General features: G+C 39.9%; 1 protein-coding gene across 3 annotated transcripts in view; it reads left to right on the plus strand.

The window, feature by feature from the left end:
• The window catches only part of TNS3 (tensin 3), a 163,619-nt gene that overhangs the window by 32,048 nt on the left and 115,850 nt on the right, over positions 1-15,721 (plus strand). The window contains exons 3-6 of one of the 3 annotated variants that reach the window (XM_039388486.1): positions 2,070-2,278; positions 3,120-3,158; positions 6,221-6,291; positions 14,506-14,544. The gene's annotated coding sequence lies outside the window, so the exon portion shown is untranslated. The remainder of the gene's footprint in view (positions 1-2,069; positions 2,279-3,119; positions 3,159-6,220; positions 6,292-14,505; positions 14,545-15,721) is intronic. The other 2 variants (XM_039388487.1, XM_039388488.1) reach the window with 2 other exon arrangements.

Genomic DNA, 15,721 nt, shown 5'->3' on the forward strand with positions numbered 1-15,721 from the left:
TCCCTGCATTGTTATTGAAGTCTTGCAGTCTTGCTTTTCAGCTCCATACTTTTTCTCTAAATGCTAATTTTGTAGCATGTCTCAGGCCTTTGGAAACGAGGAAAAAAGTTGGAGCTACTCACATATCTTCAGTGTAGGTTGTTTGGACGTTATAATAGCCTCTCTGTTATCTTTTAACAAGTTAAAAACTCTTTTGCTTTTAACCTGTGTCTGGATTAACAGTGGAAGACTTTGCTGCAACTGCTCATGAGAACTGAAGTTAGATACAATGGATCTTGACTTTTTTGCTTCATATGGGAAGAAATATGCTATGCGTATACATGGAGTCAGAGGAAAAAAAATCAGTGCATCTTAGGTGGTTCAATGTGTCTTGCATTGAGTCTTGTAGCTCAAAACCAGTAGCAGAGTATTAAAGTCTTCTATTGAATGATGCATTTTGAGTGCTTTGCAGTTTAGTGACAGTTCAGCATAGTGATAAGTGGTAGCGTGCAATTGCAAAGGGATTGTTTTATATACAAGAAAGGGTACTTTGTGACTCTCCTAGTCCTAGAACAATACCATCTAACATGGGAAAGTGCAGACGACACAGAACCAGAGGAATATGGAATTTTTCTGTAAAGTCAGGTTGCTATATATAGCTGTTTTAGACACAGAGAAGCTCAGGGAAGAAAATGATCAAGTGTTATTGATAACGTTAGCTCTCATCTTCTGTATCTGAGATGAGTGCAGTTGGTTAGAGCATGATAAATAATGCCAAGGTTTTTTAGGTTGGATCCCCATATGGGCCATTCACTTAAGAGTTAAACTTGATGATCCTTGTGAGTCCCTTTCAACTCAGAATATTCTGTGATCTTCTTACAGCCCAGAGTTGCCTGGCTATAAGATGCCATGAAGCTGCAGAGATTCTTACTTCTTTTCTGAAGTTCTCATCCACTGGATGTCCCCAACGTTCTTGTGTCAGAATAAAGGGGATTTTACTTAGGCAGTAAGTCAGCTGTAATTATCAAGCAAATAGCAGCAGAGTTGTGTTTTAGTCAACCAAAGGATAAAAGATATGCTTGATTCCTCACAGGTTTTGATCAATGGAGGGAAGGGAGAGAGCAGAGATTATATTTATGTGTGTCAGTAATGACAGTTTTATTCTGCAGTGCTTCCAGTTATTAATTTCATGAGTACGTAATGTCAGTTCATCTGTGCTTTTCCACTGCACTATCCAGCCAGCCTGCAAACTTCTTTGGGGTTTTTGTTAATTCTCTCTTCTTAGTATAGGCAATGAAAGTAATTGAAATTTCATGTGTTTATCTACTTTAACCTTAGGTGTTGCTAATGTGAACACTAGCAAAACCTGTTTATAAGCAGTTGGGTGATCATGTGGTCAGGACAGTGTTTTCTCTGTAGATAGAGATGTTTGCTGCTTGGGATAGTGGTGCAGAGTGCACGTGGCTTTGATTCTTTAGCTGTCAATTGCCCTGCCTGGTGGTTTGTCATTTTGGCTTGAAAGGAGAATTGGCAGTTGTAATTGAAGGTGGCATATGAAGTTTTGCATGCTGTGTCAGGCAAGAGGTCACAGAGGCAGATGATGTCTTTGCTTTCAGCAACAGGAGTGCTATCATGACAGCTTAATTAAAATCTTCCGTGTGTTTAGTATGGGTGTTTGGTGATAGACTAGTAAATCATGAGTGGCAGTTACAAAATGAGCTGCAGAGATGCAGACCTTGGACTTGCAAGCCCACTGAGGAGTCAGAGGCTACTGCAGACAAACTTCAAGGGGTTCAATCTGTCTTATTTTCTTTGGGGGTAGTGTGGAGATCGTAAGCAGGCTAGGAGTTGAACAATCAATGTGCCACTTTTTTTTCCTTTTTATGAGTATTTGCGATTTAAGAAGCATTGAGAATCAGAGATAGATCTTTTTCATGACTACTTGTGGAGGGAAATGCTATCCCTTCTATGCTACTGGTTAAAAGCTGGTACTCAGTGTTAAAGCTGGAATGGGTTGTCCTAGCGTAGTCAGGTCTCTTTCTTTTTGTCTGTGCTGTGTACAGGACTGATGTTTCTTTTTGTTCTTGCAGCTTGCTCTGTTGTATGGGCTGCATCTTCTTTTTATTATTCTAAGGATTATAAATTACATGAGGCATGAGGGCCCTTCTGCTCAGTAAGCCACTCTGTATACCGTGACTTGAGATCTGGCAGGACAGCTCACCAACAGTTCCTGAAAGAAAACTCCTTTGTTGTCCAGGTGTTACCACAGAGTTTCTGGCTCCACTCTGCTGGTTGAGAGGTGAGTCTGTCCTGGAGAGCCATTAATTTCAAAGTGAACATATTAAATGAAACAGTTTTCACTGGGGTTAACCTCAAGGTGCTTGTTAAAGTGAGCATGCACGGTGACTATTACTGAAGCTCACTTGAGTGGTGTAAATGGATGAACCTACAGTTTTCTGACTGTATGTGTGAAATTTGAGGGTGCCTGTTGTATGGGATTGTAGAAATAATCTAACACTTGATTTTCTCTAGTCATCATGTAATCCATGTTAGTCATGCTTTTCCTGGATTTCTTTGAGTTTTGCTTTCTGAATATTCAAACAAGGTGGTTTGGGTTTTTTTTGGTGTGGTGTTTTGTTGTTGTTGTTGGTTTTTGTTTGTTTGTTTGTGGGTTTTTGTTTGTGGTGTTGTTGTTTTCTTTGGGAGCAATGTATACACAATATCTTCTTCATAGGAAGTGTTTTAATTTGGAGCCAAACCTCTGAAATTGTGTGAGTGCACAGAATATCTATTCTGCTTACTCTGCTCAGCCCATGCGCCCCGTAAAAGTTCCAGAACAAGGGTAAGGTATTGGGGATTGCTGAAGTTCCAGATTTCTCAAAAAGCTGAAAAGTTATTTATTAACTAAAACTGAGATGATGATGGAAGAATGCTGAAAAGGATAGAGGAAGGGAGAAAGCCCTCCATGTTTCCCTGTAAGTAAGTAATGCAACTGAGAGCAGCAGTGGACACTCGGGTTCTGCACCTAGTCTGGCTGGTGACCCTTTGACTCTGCCTGGAGGGAGCTCAATCAATGCAATTGGGACATATTCAAAGGAAGTATCTGTTTTTCCTTATTTTATTATCATTTTTTATTCTAGGTAGTGACACCCTGCTTTTTTCCAGGCAACTACGAGCTGGTAAGTATTTTTGGTACTACTGATATCCATCAAGTTTTATTAGGTTATAGGTTAGGTTATTGTTGCAGTCTGATACATTCTCTTGTTATTTCAGTACTGTGCCATCACCTTTCCTCTCTGAAGGCTTGGCAAATTAAGGGTCTGTTCCTGAAGCTTGTTACTGTGTCTTGTCCCATGCAAGAAAGCATAAAACTGGATGTTTTATGCTTTTATTTGTGTGTTTTAAATAAAAAAAAAAAAGACAGTGATTATTTGTTTCAACATACTGATGCCTCATATCAGTTTGAAAGTACAAGTATTGTAAGATTGGGTTGCGGCCTGTTATTTTTTGTTAAAGGCGGAAGACAGGAAGTTAATCCACACTTAGGATAGGAAAATTATAAGCCTTTTCTGGCTTGCATGACTGAATTTGGTTATTCCAGCTCCAAGGGTAGCATGAGTGATGCCTGGAGGATGGGGCGTAACAGTTACTTGTTGAACCAGCATTGGCACCCACTAGTGTCATTACTAGGACTAATCAGCCAACAGCTGATGCCCAAGTGTCAGCCAAGAACTCTGTGTATTGTAATGCAACCACTGGCAATTAGGAATCCTGCATCTCACTTCTGCCTTGCTAAGTGAATTGGCTAAGTCACTTTGCGTATTTTAGTGTCTTGATTTCCCTGTTGGAAGAATACAGGTAGTGATACTTACTTATTATGAACCACAGAAGTCAAAAGGTGCTTTTTAAAATTATTATCCTATAAAGGAAAGCCTGGAAACCTAAATCAGTAATTTCTGGTATTATGAGGAATGTGAATGTCAACTCATTGGAGGTCTCTCCTAAATTTGACCCAGTAATTTTATGAATTAACCCACATCAGGGTCTGAGAATCTTGTATGGCACCACTGCTAAAATTATAAATAGAAAAAAAACCCCCTTTCTTATGTATGCAACTCACAGTATTAGGTGCATACTGGCAACTGCACTTGCTATTTCTTTTGTGTTGTGCACACAACCCGAGTATTGATTCTGGCAGAGAACATTTGTCATTGTGATTCAGGAACAGTTTTAAACCTGTGGGGTATGTTACCAGTCATTAATAATTCTGATTGAATTTGGTTTATGTGAACTGTTTATATAGGGCAGTGCTAATCTGGGCACAAGTGTGACCTGCTGACAGGTGAAGAACTTAGATGGCAAAAGTGACCTAACCGGTTCTAGTTTACTAGCAGGGATGTAGACAGAGGTATAGTCAGTCCCCAAATAAAACATTTACTAGTTTTAGGCAGAAGAAGGAGTAGAATTCTATTTAAATTTCTTGCAGGGAAATCTGCAGGTGAAATATTTTACTACATAGTGTGCAATGTGTTCTTATTATTGAGAGTGAGATTGAACAATGTGTTTTGCTTTTGATGTGAAATTTTTAGATTGATGTGACATTTTTAGATTAAGAGTCTTTGTTGTGCACAAGTAAATTTTATCTGTTTAGTGAAGAGTTCTGTTGGTCTGAAGGAGCATGATCTGTGATGGCATTAGCTGTAAGCTGTTTCTTTTACAACTTTCGAGTGTAAAATCTTGAGAAGATCAAGAATAAGTACTTGAGATTTTTAGATAATAGAGAGGGCAACATCTATTCAAATTAACCAAAACTTTGTGGCATTACAATTTGCTGCAGAACCATGGATTTATCACCATTTATTCCAGCAAGGAATTCCAACCTTTTAGTTTTCACATGAATAAACAATTTAGTATGCCTGCTTTAAATCAGTGTTGCATATATTTAGCCAGTGTAAAGGCTTCCTGTATTGCTCTCCTTAAGGTGGCTTATAGCAATAACTGTAGTTAAACTCTCCATGGCATGTTTGTTGGAAGACTGTTGAAACCTGATGAAATTCACAGATGTTCTTTTTCTTCAGAATATGGGGTTTATTGATTATTTTCGGCTTGGATGCCAGTTTCCAAAGAGGCCCTTTCTTCCCATTTCTCATGAGGCATTTATCTTGAAGCTTTGTAGTGACATCAAGAGCCTCATATATCAACTCAATGCAGCTGTTAGGAGTTCAGGTGCTAGAATATAAACAGCTGCTGTTAAGTGTTCTAATACTACTTTATGTTGTCATGCACATTCCTCAGATTGGAGAAAGGGAGATAATGCTAGTCCAACTCTGTTAATGCAAGCCAAACGTTTAGCAAAGATGACCGATTCCACTGCACTTATATTTCATGAAGAGGCAATGGGCTATTTGTAAAAATGGTCTTTCATTGCAGAGATGTATAGCTTGACCCAAAGATTTTGGAAAAAAAAAAAAAAAGGAAAGAAAAGTGCCATGGTCACTGCCTTTTTTTTTTTTTTAACCGGAGAGTGACTTAGCCTATGTAATACTTCTAAAATATGATAAAATCAAAGATGGTAAGTTTGTTTAAAAAGCCTTTATTGGAATTATTTGATCTTATTTTGCAAGATTACTAGTTACTCGGTAGATCGTAATTTTTTAAATTAAAAAAAATTGCTAACAACTACACACTTTTTTTCTTAAATAAGTCTTTTTCTCTAGTGCTACCAAAATGAGAAGGTTTAAGCCCTAACCTTAAAGCTCCAAATAGTTTTTGTTTAATCTATTACTTAAAGATAAAAATTAATGGAAAGCTAGTGGAAGGATATTATTTTTTAGGTAATTTTTAGATTCTGGGAAATATTCTAGGATAGTTTAAGATACTTCAAGATCAGTGTTTGTCTTCTTTGCTGAATTTTTTTTTCTATCCTTCAAAATGATATGTGTTTGAAAAGAATAAAGGAAACTAAATCTTAATTTTTCAGAGGCCCATCACCTATCCTGACAAATGTCTTGCAGTAATGAAATGTGGTGTGAAGGCCCAAACCTCTTATGTACGTGGATTCTTATTCTAAAATAACTTCCTTGATGAATGGTCCTTATCACTGGATGACTTATCAATTCTAAGACATGGTTAAATAGTGATCTTGAACAGAGAAATTTCTGATTTAATCTTTATAACTTTTCTTCCTTTCCCACCTCTTTTTTTTTTTCCTCTTCCCCCCGCTCCCCCAAATGATTACCAGGAAATTCTGCATACTTCTAGATTACCGTTTAAACATCACTTTTCATAACCAGCTGTTCTGATGTGGAAAGAGTAAGTGGACACTTACTTGCAACATATATTTTATTATAACAGTCAGTTCAAACTGAAGTTTGTTCAGCTGTTTTGCTAAGTCTTCAGTGGAAGTTTGATCATTTTGACAAAATTGGGGAAGGATGTCTAATTATGCCTCCCTCCTCTCCCCTTTAATTGTTCAAGCCTCTTTTCTGTCTCTGAGGAGAAAAATTAAAGACTTGAACATTTATACCCCTCATAACTAACTAAACATTTGATTTTGAATAGTGAGTCAAACTGTGCTCTAGCCTCTTTCAAAATAAGAGGAGAACAGAATAAAAGTAATTGTGGGAGAAATAGATTTGGGTTTTTTTGTGTGTTTATGTGTCCTTTTTTAAAAGGAGCAGGAGAGAATACCTTGAAAAAAATGCTGAAGAATTAAGTGGTAAAGCCACAAAGGCCTCATTCTACTTGCATACCTCATTTTTTACTTGAAATCTATGGCAATTAACATATACCTACATATATTCAACCTAGTGCCAGCATTTTCTCAAAAAACCCCTAAAAGCTGAAAATACATGTTGATAGAAAATAAAACCAACCCCCCAACTATATATGGGGAAAGTGAGCAAGACAACAGAAAACCTTAAGAAAACTCAGTACTTTTAACAGTGTTTGAAAGAATGTTTGTTCCCTATGGCAAAACAACCCCTCCCTCTTTTTCATGTTGTCTGTTGAATGCAATTCTCCCCAGATGCTTTGTATGAAAAAGATCAGTGAATATGACAACTTGAATTTTTATGTTTACCGCATTCATTTTTAAACACATCTTTTCAGAAGAACAATGGGAGACAATCTGATGGAACTCTGCCCATCTGTTTTTAATGTGAACCTGCAAGAAATTTTTTGAGAAATATGAGGCTAAATAACTGCGTGCTATTGGGAAGGCCTGTGCGTGTAGATGAAGGATTGCATTCTCCAATTTCATTTTAAGTGGTGCCTTGGTATTAGAAGACATAAGATGTTAACTTGGGTTGATCAGTATGACCTCTGAATACCCTGGAGTATGATGACTGTGAGTAAATAGTTAGAAATTGACATATGCAATGATTTTGCTCTGCTGGCTGTAATTTTGGTGTCCAGCTTAAATCAGTGAAAGCTTTTCTGGAAAATGTGTCAGGTGGGTTTGATTTGTAATAAAAGTGTGACTAATGGCTAATTAGTTTCTAGATTTTCCTGTCTTTCTTCTTTCAAACAATAGCATGGAAATCTTACAAAAAACTAGGAAAATGCCCAGGTCTGTTTTTTAGAGGGACTTGACTTTTTTTCCTATTTGCTACATTCAGGCGTTTGCTCACAGGACCTGTGAGGTGCATACAAAACAAGCATTATATGCACAGAGCAAGCATGAGTTGGTGAAGGATACACTAAGTCTCCAGACATCCCCAGTTGTTGTGACCTTTCCTGGCTCCTTTCATGACTCTCACCAGAGCAGTTCTGCCAGAGAGTGCTGCAGGTTGTAGCTTGCTCTGTCTTGCTATTCAGTTTTGCTTTATTAAATTTTGACCTGTTTTTTTTTCTTCCTTTCCTTTCTTTTTTCCAGCTTCAAAAAAAGAAATAAATCTACTTTTCTTGATTTCTTAGTGTCATAGATAGGCAGAAGCACAGACTTATGAGACACCTTCTTGATAAAACCTGTGAGCTGATGCCCGATTCGAATATGAATATTTTTCAAACTTTTTTTTCGATTTGCCTCTGTGTAATGCACTTCATTGGAGTTTGTTTTTTGGTTTTATGTTTCAAGTGCTTCCCAGAGTAAGACCATGGACCTCAGAGATCTGCAGAGCAGAGGTTCAAAAATGCTATTTTAAGTGCAATCAGTGCCTTGTTCATAAATGTCTCTGATTTAGCCGTAAGAGGGAACAGAGAATAAAACTGTCTGAGTATGGAAACGCCACTCCCCTAAATGAATGAAATGTAGTGATCCTGAATTGAGCAGTGCAATGTATACTAAATTCAAAAGCTATAGTTTACTAGGAGGGAGGGCTCATGTTGTTTCTAGGAATATTAGAGAATTACAAGATTCAGTAGGTGTTCAAATATGAACTTTTGTTATAATGCAGTGTGTTCAGTCCCAGGTGTTCATCCAAAATGAAATGAACTCACACGACTGGAGTGCTGCTATGGGGGGCTACAAGCTCTTCAGAAAGGACAGACAGGGAAGGAGAGGTGGAGGGGTGGCTTTATATGTTAGAGAGTCTCTTGACTCTATTGAAGTTGAGGTCAGCAGTGACAAGGTTGAGTGCCTGTGGACCAGAATCAGGGGGAAGGCCAACAAGGCTGACATCCTTGTGGGTGTCTGTTACAGACCGCCCAACCAGGATGAGGAAGGAGATGAATTATTCTACAAGCAGCTGGCAGATGTCTCAAAATCTCCAGCCCTTGTGCTCATGGGTGACTTTAACCTGCCGGATATCTGCTGGGAGCTTCATACTGCAGAGAAGAGGCAGTCAAGGAGGTTCCTGGAGTGTATAGAGGATAATTTCCTTCATCAACTGGTAAATGAGCCTACCAGGGGTAAGGCCCCACTAGACCTACTGTTTACAAACAGAGAGGGGCTGGTGGATGATGTAGTGGTTGGAGGCCGCCTAGGGCATAGTGACCACGAAATAATAGAATTTTCAATCCTCAGGGATGTAAGGAGAGCCATCATTAAAACCTCTACTCTGGACTTCCGGAGGGCAGATTTTGGCCTATTCAAAAAACTAATTCAGGGCATACCCTGGGAAACAACCCTTAAAGGCAAGGGGGTCCAGGAGGGATGGACATGCTTCAAACAGGCAATTTTGAGAGCACAGGAACAGGCTATACCAGTGTACCAAAAGGCCAGCCGGAGGGGAAGACGGCCGGCTTGGTTAAATAGGGAGGTTCTGAAAGAAATCAGGGATAAAAAGAAAGTTTACAGACTGTGGAAAAAAGGACTGGCTACTTATAAAGAATTTACGAAGAGAGCTAGGTCATGCAGGAAAAAAATTAGAGAAAGAAAAGTGGAATTTGAAGTTAATTTGGCTAATTCAGTTAGGGATAACAAAAAGTCCTTTTATAAATACATTAATAGCAAAAGGAGGGGCAAGGAAAACCTCAATTCTCTGTTGGACTTGGAGGGAAATATAGTTAACAAAGATGAGGAGAAGGCTGAGGTACTTAACACCTACTTTGCCTCAGTTTTTAGCAGTAAGACAGGTGGCCCTCAGGACAACTGGCCTCTAGAGCAGATATACAGAGACAGAGAGCTGAATAGCCCTCCTGTATTCCAGGAGGATGTAGTTAGCGACTTACTGAGCCAGCTGGATCCTAACAAGTCTATGGGACCAGACGGGATCCATCCCAGGGTGATGAGGGAGCTGGCAGAAGAGCTTGCCAAACCGCTCTCCATCATCTTCCAACAGTCCTGGCTCTCTGGGAAGGTCCCAGATGATTGGAGGTTGGCGAATGTCACCCCAATCCACAAAAAAGGCTGCAAGCAGGACCCTGGCAACTACAGGCCTGTCAGCCTGACCTCGGTGCCTGGCAGGGTTATGGAGCAGATCATCCTGAGTGCAATCACACAGCACCTTCAGGATGGACAAGGGATTAGACCCAGCCAGCACGGGTTTAGGAGGGGCAGGTCCTGTCTGACCAACCTGATCTCTTTTTACGATCAGGTGACCCACCTGGTGGATGAGGGGAAGGCTGTGGATGTGGTCTATCTAGACTTCAGCAAGGCCTTTGACACTGTCTCCCATAATATACTCCTGGAAAAGCTGGTAGCCCATGGCTTGGACAAGTGTACCCTCTCCTGGATTAGGAGCTGGCTGGAGGGTCGGGCCCAGAGAGTGCTGGTGAATGGAGCTGCATCCAGCTGGCAGCCGGTCACTAGTGGTGTTCCCCAGGGGTCTGTGTTGGGTCCAGTCCTGTTTAACATCTTTATTGATGATTTAGATGAGGGGATCGAGTCCATCATCAGCAAATTTGCTGATGACACCAAATTGGGAGGGAGTGTCGACCTGCTGGAAGGCAGGAGGGCTCTGCAGAGGGATCTGGATAGACTTGAGAGATGGGCTGATTCCAATGGGATGAAGTTCAATAAAGCCAAGTGCCGGGTCCTGCACTTTGGCCACAACAACCCCCTGCAGCGCTACAGGCTGGGCACAGAGTGGCTGGAAAGCAGCCAGGCAGAAAGGGACCTGGGGGTACTAATTGACAGGAAGCTCAACATGAGCCAACAGTGTGCCCAGGTGGCCAAGAAGGCCAATGGGATCTTGTCCTGTATCAAAAATAGCGTGGCCAGCAGGAGCAGGGAAGTGATCCTTCCCCTGTACTCTGCGTTGGTGAGGCCACACCTTGAGTATTGTGTTCAGTTCTGGGCCCCTCAGTTCAGAAAGGATATTGAGGTGCTGGAGCGGGTCCAGAGAAGAGCAACAAGGCTGGTGAAGGGACTGGAGCATAAGTCCTATGGGGAGAGGCTGAGGGAGCTGGGGTTGTTTAGCCTGGAGAAGAGGAGGCTCAGAGGTGACCTCATCACCGTCTATAACTACCTGAAGGGAAGTTCTAGCCAGGTGGGGGTTGGTCTCTTCTCTCAGGCACTCAGCAATAGGACAAGGGGGCACGGGCTTAAGCTCCGCCAGGGGAAATTTAAGTTGGATATCAGGAGAAAATTCTTTACAGAGAGAGTAATCAGGCATTGGAATGGGCTGCCCAGAGAGGTGGTGGATTCACCATCCCTGGAGATTTTTAAACGCAGATTGGACGTGGCACTGAGTGCCATGATCTAGTAAATGGACTGGATTTGGACCAAGGGTTGGACTCGATGATCTTGGAGGTCTTTTCCAACCCAATCGATTCTATGATTCTATTCTATTCTATGAACAGCAGGCTTTCTTTGAACAAAAACAAACTACAGAAGTAGGGGATCAACAAGAGGGAGAGGTTTGGCAATTTTCAGAGCCAGGTTTGCCTGCTTGTTTATTTTCTCCAAACCTTTCCACTGAGTGAGGGAGGTACTTTTGCAAGGCAGAAGTGTCTGCTTTTCTGAAGTGTGATGCTATTTACTATAGCAGATAAATGCAGAAGTATAATGTTCTTACAAGGTAAAGCATGCTTCTTGCTACCTTCCTAGCTTTCTTTTTCTAAAGCAAAATTATCAATGTTTCAGACTCTTCAGTATCATTAGTTTTCAATTGGCATTGAAACTTTTTATATATGTTTGATTTCTCTAAACAGCAAATGGACTTGCGTAGATTCTGCTGGACAGCTCACACTGGAAAAGGGAAATACACACTCCGAAGTGTGGGTTTTTTTCCTGCTTATCTGCATAATTTTCTATTCCTTCATAGCTTATCCTAAGAATGACAGATCTTATATCCCTTATGAATATGCTTTTAGTTAGTCTTTGAAAAAGCTTTCTCAACAGTGGAATGTGTAAAAGGAAAGGACAGCACTAATCCCACCACTATAAAATGAATGTCAACCAAATATTAAAATTATAAATGACTGTAGCATTAGTTATTAGTGTCATGGAAGACTGCCACCTGTCTTTCAAAAGGAAAAGAAAAATCTTTTAATGTTAATTTAAAAATCAGCTTTTCTTATAGTCAGCATTCATTTTAATAAACACAATGAATCATGTATCCATGTAGACCCCTCTCTTCAGATAGAACTGTGATTCCTTAGATTAAATTCTTATGTTTGGTATGACTGTTATATAATGGTGGATTCTGTTTGCTGATTGTTTAACTAAACTTCAATCTCTAGCATCCAATTCAAATTTAGTTCACTGTCATGTCAGAAATCATGCTGGTTTAATTTGCTTTAGGTTTTTCACATTGACTCAAAAATTTAGTACTTGTATATAAGTAACAAAGTGTGCATGGCAGAAGTGTTATGTATGAACTTGCTTTTGATTCTGGAGTCAAAGCTCAAGCCTGTTTCTTGGAGAAATGTCACAGCACCTTGTAGATGTGGGTGGAAAGGGGGAGCTAATTCGGTTTTGGTTGTCTTTAAAGTGGAATCCAAATGAGAAGCTTTCAGGGCAAGATAGCCCTACTGACTAGCAAAACAGTTAACAAAGGTGAAGAAACTGTCCTCAATGAGGCAAGGGGGTTAGAGCATCTCCCGTGGCATTCTTTTAAGGGCTGATGTATGTTCCTTTTTTGTAATTAGTAAAAGAAATATAACTTTATTTTGAAGTAGCAGTGTCATTTTATCTTTTGCTTTAATGGTTTTTCTTTCAGAAAGGCTGTTTTTAGGGAACCATTGGCAGGAATCTGTGATGGTTTTCTTCTATGATGACGGAAGATGGGATAATTTGTTTTGGAATGATTTTTCCTCGTTCCGTAGAAAAGAAGTTTTTATTTTCTAACCATGTCAATCAAATTTCCTCTGAACTGTCTTTATTGGAGAGTGAGGACAAGAATATTTTGTTGTGTTTGATTTTGAAATGCTATGATTGGTGATGTGCACAAGTAGAACCATAGAATCACAGAATGGTTTGAGTTGGAAGAGGCATGAAAGATCTTCTAGTTCCAACTCCCCTGCTAGGTAGGGACACCTTCCACTAGACCAGGTTGCTCAGAGCCCCATCCAGCCTGGCCTTGAACACTTCAAGGTATGGGGCATTGACAGCTTTTCTGGGTAACTTGTCCAGTTCCTCACTCCCCTCACAGTAAAGAATTTCTTCCTAATATCCAAGCTAACTCTACCTTCTTTCAGCTTAAAATCATTCCCCCTTGTCCTATCACTGCATACTCTTGTCAAAAGTCCCTCTCCAGACTTCCTGTAGGCCACCTTTAGGTACTGGAAGGCTGCTATGAGATCTCCCTGGAGCCTTCTCTTCTTCCGACTGAACCCTAACTCTCTCAGCCTGTTTTCATAGGAGAGGTGCCCCAGCCCCCTGATCATCTTCATAGCCATCCTCTGGAGTTGTTCCAGCAGGTCTACGTCTTTGTTGTGTTGGGGCCCCTAGAGCTGGATGCAGTACTGAGGAAGGGTCTCACCAGAGCAGAGGGACAGAATCACCTGCCTTGACCTGCTGGCCACACTTCTTTGGATGCATCTCACAATATGGTTGGCTTTCTCGGGTGCAAGCGCACATTGTTGAGATATGTCAAGCTTCTTGTACATCAACACCCCCAAGTCTTTCTCCCCAGGGCTGCTCTTGATCCATTTTCTGCCCAGTCTATAGTTGTGCTTGGGATTGCCCCAACCCAGGTGCATGAACTTGGATTTGGCCTTGTTGAACTTTGAGTTTTGCAATGTCCCACCTCTCAAGCCTGTCAAAGTCCCTCTGGATGGCATCCCTTCCTTCCACTGTGTCCATCACACCACACAGCTTGGTGTCATCAACAAACTTGCTGAGGCTGCACTTAATCCCACTGAAGTCAAGTGCAGTCTTACCTAAACTACAGCACTTAGTTCTAGTGTTACTTCATTTTCTCATTTTGAGTGTTTTTCAAGATGAAATACTTCTGTTATTATTCCATTCTAAATCCAAATTATAAAATCTTTACTCAAGATATCTTCTCTTGTGAAATGCTGAATCTTGGCTTTGTTGAAGTCTTAGGCAAACATTTTTTTCTTTTTTACATAGTTTTACCACTGTACTTCCCCATTATATTGCCTTAATTTTATGCTGATTGTAGTCATCAATAAAAAAGAATGTACTTTTGGAATGCTGTGCTTCTGGTGATTCATGTTACATTTTTGTAGTAATAGCTTGGCTCATTTCTTTTAAAAGTTTGTTTTAAATCTCTGTTGATATAATTTAGCATGTTTTAAAGCCAGACTTGAACAGATTTTTTTTGCACAGCACTTACAGAAAATTCTTGGCAGTTCACGTCATTAATACCTATGCAAGTGTCTGTTTTCATGAAAAAGTATAAAATGAGAGATTGGGAAAAGAGGCAGAAGGCCACATGTGGTTAACAGTGAACATCTCCATGTATATTGTAACTTGGAATAGGCACTCCCAGTACCTGAGCACTGTCTTACAAGACCTGAATATGCAGAATGATACTGCAAAATCAATTAGTTTTTCCACATCTGTTTGAAAGATAATTTGTTTGTTAGTACTGTAAGATGAATATTGAATGATGAATAAGATGATAAGATGAATTTGTTGTCGTTGTGTGTATATGTTAGGAGGGGATTTCTTAGAATGTAGTTAAACTATCTGGAAAACTAAAGTCAGTTTTGTTAACTTTTCTGCTTTTGCAGGCTAACTCTGAGGTGGTTAAAAATCATGTAACCAGAAGCGTAAGTAATTTTGTTTATTCCTTTTTCTTTTACTTGACCTGATTTATTTTCCTGTTTGTGTCTGCTTATTTTTACTACAACTTCACAAAGCATCCATTGCTAACCATTTTCAAAGTACACATTTTGATTTCTATACTGTGTGAAATTAGCTTCTGATTAGCATAAGTGGTTTTTTTTCACCCTTCAGTTTATCCAGGAACAATTAAATGACCTCTGCATTTCTTATTTTTAAATTAAGCAGGGAAGAAAGTAAAGATAAATATTAAAGTATTCATAGACTGAATTGTATTCAGAAGAGTACAGAAAGTCAAGAGATTTTTTTTTTTTCCCCCGCAAGAATGATACTAGTTTTTGTCTTGTGGTCAATATGCAATTGATCTTTTAGCTTTTATTTGTTCCATTTGTATGCCATGTTTTTTACAAAACAAATAAATGCTCCTTCCCAACCCTTTATTACTATGGCTGTAGTACTACTGGTACAAGTAGTATTGGGGCCTCTGGTGGTCTAGTGGTTAGAGTGCCTGACTCTCACCTCTGCGACCCGGGTTCGATTCCTGGCCCCCTGGGCAGGTGGAGCTCATCAGCCTTGGTAGGCAATCAACCTAAGAGAAGGTCACTCTAAACAAACCTACATCCTGGGGACCTCACTGCCACTGTCCAAGCTTTGCTCGGCCCCGGCAGATGAACCTCAGGACTAAAGGGTGGGCTCAGTTCAGCGCACGCTGTGTCTCACCTAAAAATCCACTGCGCAGGCTGGAAGGGTTAATGACCTTTCCCAAAAATCTTCGCTCGCGAAGACTGGCCATTATTATTTATATTATTACAAGTAGTATTAAATACATTTATTGAAGTGCAATAGAACCCAGCAGTCTAACGGATGTAGAAATTTCTGCAAATGGGACGTGTAGCTGATTTTGATACTGATAACCCTTAAAAGTATACTTTTAGCACAATTTCTGTGAAGTAAGTAAGACAAAGAAGACAACTTTTTGAAGTCCTTTAGAGTTATCTTTTAACAGAGATGTCAAGTTTTGTAGATTTCTAAATAAATAATGGGAGATGCCTATAGTTAACTATCTGTTAGTAGGCAACTGTGATGCAGGTATTTGATTCACTACTGTAAAAATGAGGTTAAAATTTAAATAGGGGCAGAGGAAAGGACTTGCAAGATGTACAT

The sequence above is a fragment of the Pipra filicauda genome, unplaced genomic scaffold (genome assembly GCF_003945595.2).
Source record: "Pipra filicauda isolate LSUMZ 115617 unplaced genomic scaffold, ASM394559v2 scaffold657_size180086_pilon, whole genome shotgun sequence".
Lineage (NCBI taxonomy): Eukaryota > Metazoa > Chordata > Aves > Passeriformes > Pipridae > Pipra > Pipra filicauda.